The sequence below is a fragment of the Mobula hypostoma genome, chromosome 6 (genome assembly GCF_963921235.1).
Source record: "Mobula hypostoma chromosome 6, sMobHyp1.1, whole genome shotgun sequence".
Lineage (NCBI taxonomy): Eukaryota > Metazoa > Chordata > Chondrichthyes > Myliobatiformes > Myliobatidae > Mobula > Mobula hypostoma.
Genome location: NC_086102.1, coordinates 159,228,732 through 159,235,745, shown reverse-complemented (window position 1 = coordinate 159,235,745; position 7,014 = coordinate 159,228,732). Strand labels below are relative to the sequence as shown.

General features: G+C 43.3%; 1 protein-coding gene across 4 annotated transcripts in view; it reads left to right on the top strand.

The window, feature by feature from the left end:
- The first annotated feature begins 4,821 nt into the window (after positions 1-4,821).
- Positions 4,822-7,014, top strand: part of itprid2 (ITPR interacting domain containing 2) — a 200,117-nt gene continuing 197,924 nt past the window's right edge. Inside the window, exon 1 of one of the 4 annotated variants that reach the window (XM_063052052.1) lies at positions 4,822-5,249. The gene's annotated coding sequence lies outside the window, so the exon portion shown is untranslated. Of the gene's footprint in view, positions 5,314-5,707; positions 6,356-7,014 lie in introns of those variants that run through there. The other 3 variants (XM_063052049.1, XM_063052051.1, XM_063052056.1) reach the window with 3 other exon arrangements.

Below are 7,014 nucleotides of genomic sequence, written 5' to 3'. Positions count from 1 at the left end.
GTGCTTGGGAAGCTGAAAGTTCTGAAGGTAGGTAAGTCACCTGGACCAGATGGACTAAACCCCAAGGTTCTGAAAGAGGTCACTGAAAAGACTGTGAAGGCAGTAGTAATGATCTTTCAAGAATTACCTGATTCTGGAATGGTTCTGCATGACTGGAAAATTGCAAATGTCAGTGGGAAGGAGGCCGAGGAAAGGAAATTATAGGCCAGTTGGCCTGACTTCAGTGGTTGGGAAGATGTTGGAATCCATTATTAAGGATGAGGTTTCAGGGTACTTGGAGACACATAAAATATATCAAAGTCAGCATGGTTTCCTTCAGGGGAAATCATGCCTGACAAACCTGTTGGAATTCTTTGAGGAAATAACAGGCAGGATAGACAAAGTAGAATCAGTGGACTCTATACCACTAAACACATCTTTTCCTACCCTCCACTTTCTGCTTTCCAGTGGGATCACTCTCCACACGACTCCCTTCTCCATTACTTCCTCTCCACTGATCTGCCTCCTGTCACTTATCCTTGCAAGTTGAACACAGGCTACACCTGTCCTTACACCTCCTCCTCACTACCTTCCAGGTGAGGCAACACTTCATCTGTGAGTCTGTTGGGGTCATTTACTGTATCCGGTGCTCCTGTATATCGATGAGACCAGATGTAGATTACGGGGAGAAGGCAGGGGAATGGAGTTGAGGAGGAGAATGGATCAGCCATGATGGAGGAGATTCAATGGGCTGAATGGCCCATTTCTGCTCCTATGTCTTATGGTCTAATGGTCAAGGGCATCTAGGGTGAACCTTGCAAAAGATGTTCATTATCTCTGAATGAGTGAAAGGGCAATATCAAATTTAAGATTAAATAGAAATAACTCAATATTTGCAAAAACAGACAATTATCTCTAGTACAGGGGTTCCTGACCTTTTTTATGTCATGGACCCTCTACATTAACTTGAGGGGTCCATGCACCCCATGTTGGGAACCATTGCTGTTAGCCAAAGCAAAGGAATGATCAGATGACATCACATTAATAACAATATGCAGAGTTCAACAGATATGAAAGATTGCTGAAAGCAATGTTGCCTCAGTGACAAAACATTTATCCAATTTGACATTAGAAGCTGATTGGCTAATTAAACAGCTCTCAAATTGTTACACACTGACTTTGGTTCTTTACAGGAATGGGACCCACTCTCGGGGTCTCACGACTGGCCATTATTTGACATACCAAGGATGCGGCCTAGAAGATTAGCTGGCCTTCGGAGCTTCGGGATTTCGTGGCTCTGGAGGCGGGCGGACTCCAGGTTGGTGCCTCTGCAGCAAATCGGTGTGTCGTGGGAATACACGGAAGATCGTAAGCAGCAAGCTGGCTGCTGGCTGTGTGCCCAGAGACCCGAGTTCTTTGGGCACAGAACTTGAAAAAAGCAAGCAATAGACTTTTAACATCTTAAATCAGCGAGTTGTTTGTTCTGTCTCCCCTCTCGCTGTGAAATGGAGACATCTTTTTTTCCCTTATTAGGGAGAGACAGAGAGAGAGCCTGTGGTACGTTGAATTACTGGGTGCTGTGTTCTTACTTGCATGTTATCAGAGGTCAAGTCAAAAGTCCAATACATGAATAAAAGAGACTTCAAAGTACTTTACACTTTATTGTCACCAAACAATTGGTACTAGAATGTACAATCATCACAGCAAAATTTGATTCAGCGCTTCACACTCCCTAGATTACAAATATTAAATATTAAAAATAGTTAAAATTAGTAAATATTAAAAATTTAAATTATAAATCATAAATAGAAAATAGAAAAATGGGAAGTAAGGTAGTGCAAAAAAAACGAGAGGCAGGTCCGGATATTTGGAGGGTACGGCCCAGATCCGGGTCAGGATCCATTCAGCAGTCTTATCACAGTTGGAAAGAAGCTGTTCCCAAATCTGGCCGTATGAGTTTTCAAGCTCCTGAACCTTCTCCTGGAGGGAAGAGGGATGAAAAATGTGTTGGCTGGGTGGGTCATGTCCTTGATTATCCTGGCAGCACTGCTCCGACAGCGTGCAGTGTAAAGTGAGTCCACGGACAGAAGATTGGTTTGTGTGATGTGCTGCGCCGTGTTCACGATCTTCTGCAGCTCTTTCAGTCTTGGACAGGACAACTTCCATACCAGGTTGTGATGCACCCTAGAAGAATGCTTTCTATGGTGCATCTATAAAAATTAGTGAGGGTTTTAGGGGACAGGCCAAATTTCTTTAGTTTTCTCAGGAAGTAAAGGCACTGGTGGGCCTTCTTGGCAGTGAACTCTGCTTGGTTGGACCAAGTCAGGTCATTTGTGATTTATAGTCAAGTCAAATAGCCAAATTTATTTTGTACTGATGGGACAGGATCTTGACCTCCACTGAATTCTTTCACCAGTTTAAACTCTGCTCCAAATTCTAGCATTTGATGTCTCTTGTTTCTTCAGTGGAATCTGTCTCTTTGATTCAGCAGAATGGAAATTTAATGAAAAGTTGCAATTTACATTCACTGACCATGTTGTTTAAATGTTGCTGTTTGGCTGAATATCTGAATATAATGCATTGCCTTCATGCCAGAAATGGTCTCTGCACATGTTGGTGCATGTTGCAATCCAGATACAGTAACTGGTACTTTATATTTGTTTCATGTAAACCCTGATGGCTGACATTCTGTGCCAATGGCTCTGTTTCCTGTCATTTGTGATCTTTGACCAGTTTGGACAGAAATGCAGCCTCACCCATGCTGCCAGAGTCAACAACAACTGTAATGTAGCAAAATGATGTAAGGTATAGTGAAAGACTGCTCAAATGGCCTATTTCCATCGTGTTTTCTGTTCCACTTAACACTAGACCTCTACTTGATTTCTTTTACAGGCACGTCTATTGTGGAATAGTATTATATGGAGCGAAGAATGTTATTTTTAAACTAATTTGAAAAGTTTCCATTTATTGTTCGATAGCAAATTACATTTGAAAAATATCTACTTTGCACCATTAAAATTTGGCTCCAAGTGAACCTCTGGTTTGGTAAGAAGTCATTGTTACAGCATACTTTGGCTGATAATGGATATCATAAACACTGTTTCTAAACTCAGTTCAACTGGAAAGCAGACATTGTCTCAGTTCTCATTTCTCTGAATTAAAAAGTAGCTGCCATGCAAATATATTTGTGTGGGGGGATTTCTCCTGGTGTCCAATTGCTGAAAGAAGAAGCTTAAACGATAATTAAGATCCTTCAGGCTGCAGTCCTTTGAGAACTGTGACTGGCACTGATATCTCTTCATGTGTGGGCCTTGTATAGCTAGGGGCAGCTTCCAAATAAACTTGCCAGAGTTGCTGAAGCTGCCCACTAGTATGGGCAGGCAAATCCTATGGGTCTGGAGTCAGACACACTATAAAAACAGATTAATGTGCAGTTGTCTTTTGGCAATACATTTGAATTCCCATGCACAAACTTGGTTTGACAAAGTAAGATTGGTCGTTTGAAGCTGAGTAATTGTTTTTATAGTGCCTTTGATAATTATCATATTAAATGCTTCTATCGAAATGCATTAATATTATTCAATTTTTGCTTTTAATTAAAATAAACATATCAGAATTAATGTGATTAAATGCATTTAAAGACGAGTATGGGAATTCAATTTAATATGGCACAATTGTAAAACTGCAGCAAATTTTAAAATGAAACAGATGTGATTTTCCCTAGCGGCCAAAGCTATAATTAATCATTTATATTACAGTTTATATGTGTGGATTCTGTGCCTCTTTATGAAGGTCCAGACTCCCAGCTTTTTTGATGTTTTAATCTAAACTATTCGACATGCGTTCTGCAGGTCTGTTCAATTTATCAATGCGTTGATAAAGCAAAATAAATAGAAATTCATTTTATACGCTTATTTCAAATTCATGTTCAGCACTGTCAACTTTCAGTTACTGTTTGCTTACAGAGGAAATTGTGAAACCTTACATTGAATTCGGTGGGTGGCGAAGTTAAATACGCCTTGGTCAGCGCAGTATTACAAACCGATAGAAGAGTTACCGGCCCTTGGGAATATTACTCCTCCGCAACCTTCTACTTAGCACAAATGCTCAAATGGTTCCTGGTTATCTTCAGAGATATCACCGCTTCCCCCCCGCCCCCACACACACACACCCAAAAAAGGAAAGGAGATCTGACAAGTTTTCCCTGCTGACCATTCCAGCGAATCTAACCTTGATTGGGTAGCGGGCTTCCTGGAGATGTTCCCAACCTGATTCTGTTGCTGTAGTCAGTTCTCCAGTCTTTAAAAATGGAGTTAAAATGTGATTAGATGAGCAATATTTTTTTCTCATCGCCCTTTGTTCCTTTACCGTGCACTTATCGTAGGAACACACACAAAATGCTGGAGGAACTCAGCAGGCCGGGCAGCATCTATAGAAAAGGGTAAACAGATGACGTTTCGGGCCGAAACCCTTCGACCACAAACTCTTGTTTGTGATTTACCATGGGATCTGACCTTCAACCCTTTCATGTTTCAAAGGCACACATTCTCCTTGGGTGGTTGGATCAGGGTCAGATCCGAAATGTGTGAAGTGCAATCCATGGTCCAATTAAATGTGGCACAATAATCTAGATGTGTGTAATTGAGACGTTTATAACAGTATATTTATTACCGAGGGATCTTTCGTGTCACACGCAACGACAAGCTCACCTTTTCACACACAGATGAGATCAATGGAAATAAACCCCTACTAAACAATGGTAACCAAAACAGCAAATCCTCGTTTCAACATTATTTAGTCACAACGCGTGAAAAGTCAGGGCGGTTCAATATTAGAGATTATTATTAATGAATCAATTATTATTAATGAATACCAGGTTACTCTCCCTGTTTACTTCCCTTTGCCTTACAGTTTTAAATAAAATGCGCCTTCATACAACCGTACATCCCCCATGTCTAATTTTGAATTTCTTTTGGTGTTTTCATTTTGCCCGCAAAACTACAAAACTAACTTAAGGCAACAAGGTTCAAAGTCTCAGTCACAAATAATACTATTAGGCACGGGAAAGGTGTGCAGTAAAAGCGGTCACCGCTGCAACACCTACGGGCTCCACCAGACCGTCCGTGACCTCCCCGGCCCCGCGCTCGATGCCGCTGCAGTGCGCGCGTTAGGTGCCAGAAACGGGTTGGATGAACGAGCGGCGCAGGAAGGCTCCTTTCAGGCAGTGTTTACAGTAAACGAACGGAAGCGGAAGTACTCCAATAAGTTGGGCAAGTTTTGTCACTTCGGTTGTTCACTTTTCGCCAAAGACGGTACGAGGATTGGCCCGGTACGGTAGGAATCAGGCATTTTCCTAGTTCCGCTTATTCTTGCTCCCAGCTCGGCTGTGGGCGAGTTTTCGGGAGATGCCGAGTGACAGGAGAGATTGACAGTGTGTCTCACAGAGCGGAGTCAGAGGGAGACAGTGTGTGGCTGAGAGAGAGGGAGAAGTGAGCAAAGAGAGAGAAAGAGAGAGACTCAGAGTCTGTGTGAGAGAAGGAGAGCGACTGAATGAGATGAGGGTAAGAACATGCGTGCCTTTGTGTGGGAGAGAGAGAGAGGGAGAATGTGATGGGAGTGACGAACAATGAGTGAATGAGCAGGAGTAAGAGAGTACTTGAGTGGGAAAGAGAAACACAGGCAGCCAGTGTGGTGGTGTGGGGGAGGGGAGAGAGACAGACGGTGTGAGTGTCAGAGAGAGAGGGGGACAATGCGACTTGACAGGCATGTTGCGAGTGTGTCACAAGGAGAGAGAACGAGAGTGTGTCACGAAGAGAAGGAGAGAGAAAGAGGGAGAGAAAACAATCGAGTTATGGTCAGAGAGAGAGAGATAGAATGAATGAATGACAGCGACAGAGAACCAGCGAGCCACAGAAATTATATGTGAATGACAGGTAGGGATTTAGAATAATGTAGAATATAGGTCAGGGGAAGAGAGAGAGAGAGACTCTGAGTAACAGAGAAAAGAAGTGTGTGGCAGAGACTGTGAGTGACATAGAAAGAGACTGAGTGGCAGAGAGAGGCCATATGAATGACAGAGATAGTGTGCATGGGGTAGGGTCAGGGGGTGAAGATAGAAAACGTGAATGAGTACCCTAGGGAGGATGAGTAAATTATGAATCAAAGAAAAAAATGATAAAATTAGGTTAAGCAAGGGAAACATAGCAACAAGTAGCTTGTTGCTACAAGGGAAAAAAACCCAAAGTGGCTTAAATCAAGGCGAACTGAATGTCGGAGAAGAAAACACTGGAAATTGGTACTGAATGGGAACAAGGAAAGGACAGAAAGTAACTGGTTCAGATGAAAAGGAAGACTATGGGTAACAAGAAAAGGAAAGGTACGTGGCATCCGGAGTTTCTCTGGTTAGCGGACTATTTCCCCTCAAGGCCTCTCTGATGTAGTGGGGAACCGCGTACGAGGCAAGTTACAGCAGTGTTTTGCCACTACCTTCTGCCGGGTGAGTTTCCAAAGAGATCACCAGCTCTTAACCCAGCACGGATGGAAAGTATGCAGGGGAGCCGGCTGGATTCGAACTCGGGACCTTTTGTCCCGAAGTCCGGCACCAATACCACTATGCGAATTTGGTGGAAAAAAGGAGAGGTCCGGGACACAAAACTGGGTGACAGTCAGGGAGGGGAAAGGGGTTAACCAGCCAGTGCAGTGTACCCCTGTGGCCACCCCGTCAACAACATCCCCCTTTGGATACTGTTGCGGGGGGAAGTGACCTAACAGACATAAGTCATTGTGTCTGGCTCCGTGACTCAGAGGGGAAGTGGAGGAGAAGAGGCGAACTGTGGTGATAGGAGATATAATAATTAGGGGAACAGAAAGGAGGTTAATGTTGGCAAGAATGAGATTCCTGGATGGTATGTTGCCTCCTGGGTGCCAGGTTCTGGGACATCTCAGATTGGGTCCTCAACATTCTTAGGTGGGAGGGTAAGCAGCCAGAGGCTGTATTCCATGTAGGCACCAATGACAGAGGTAGGAAGAGGGATG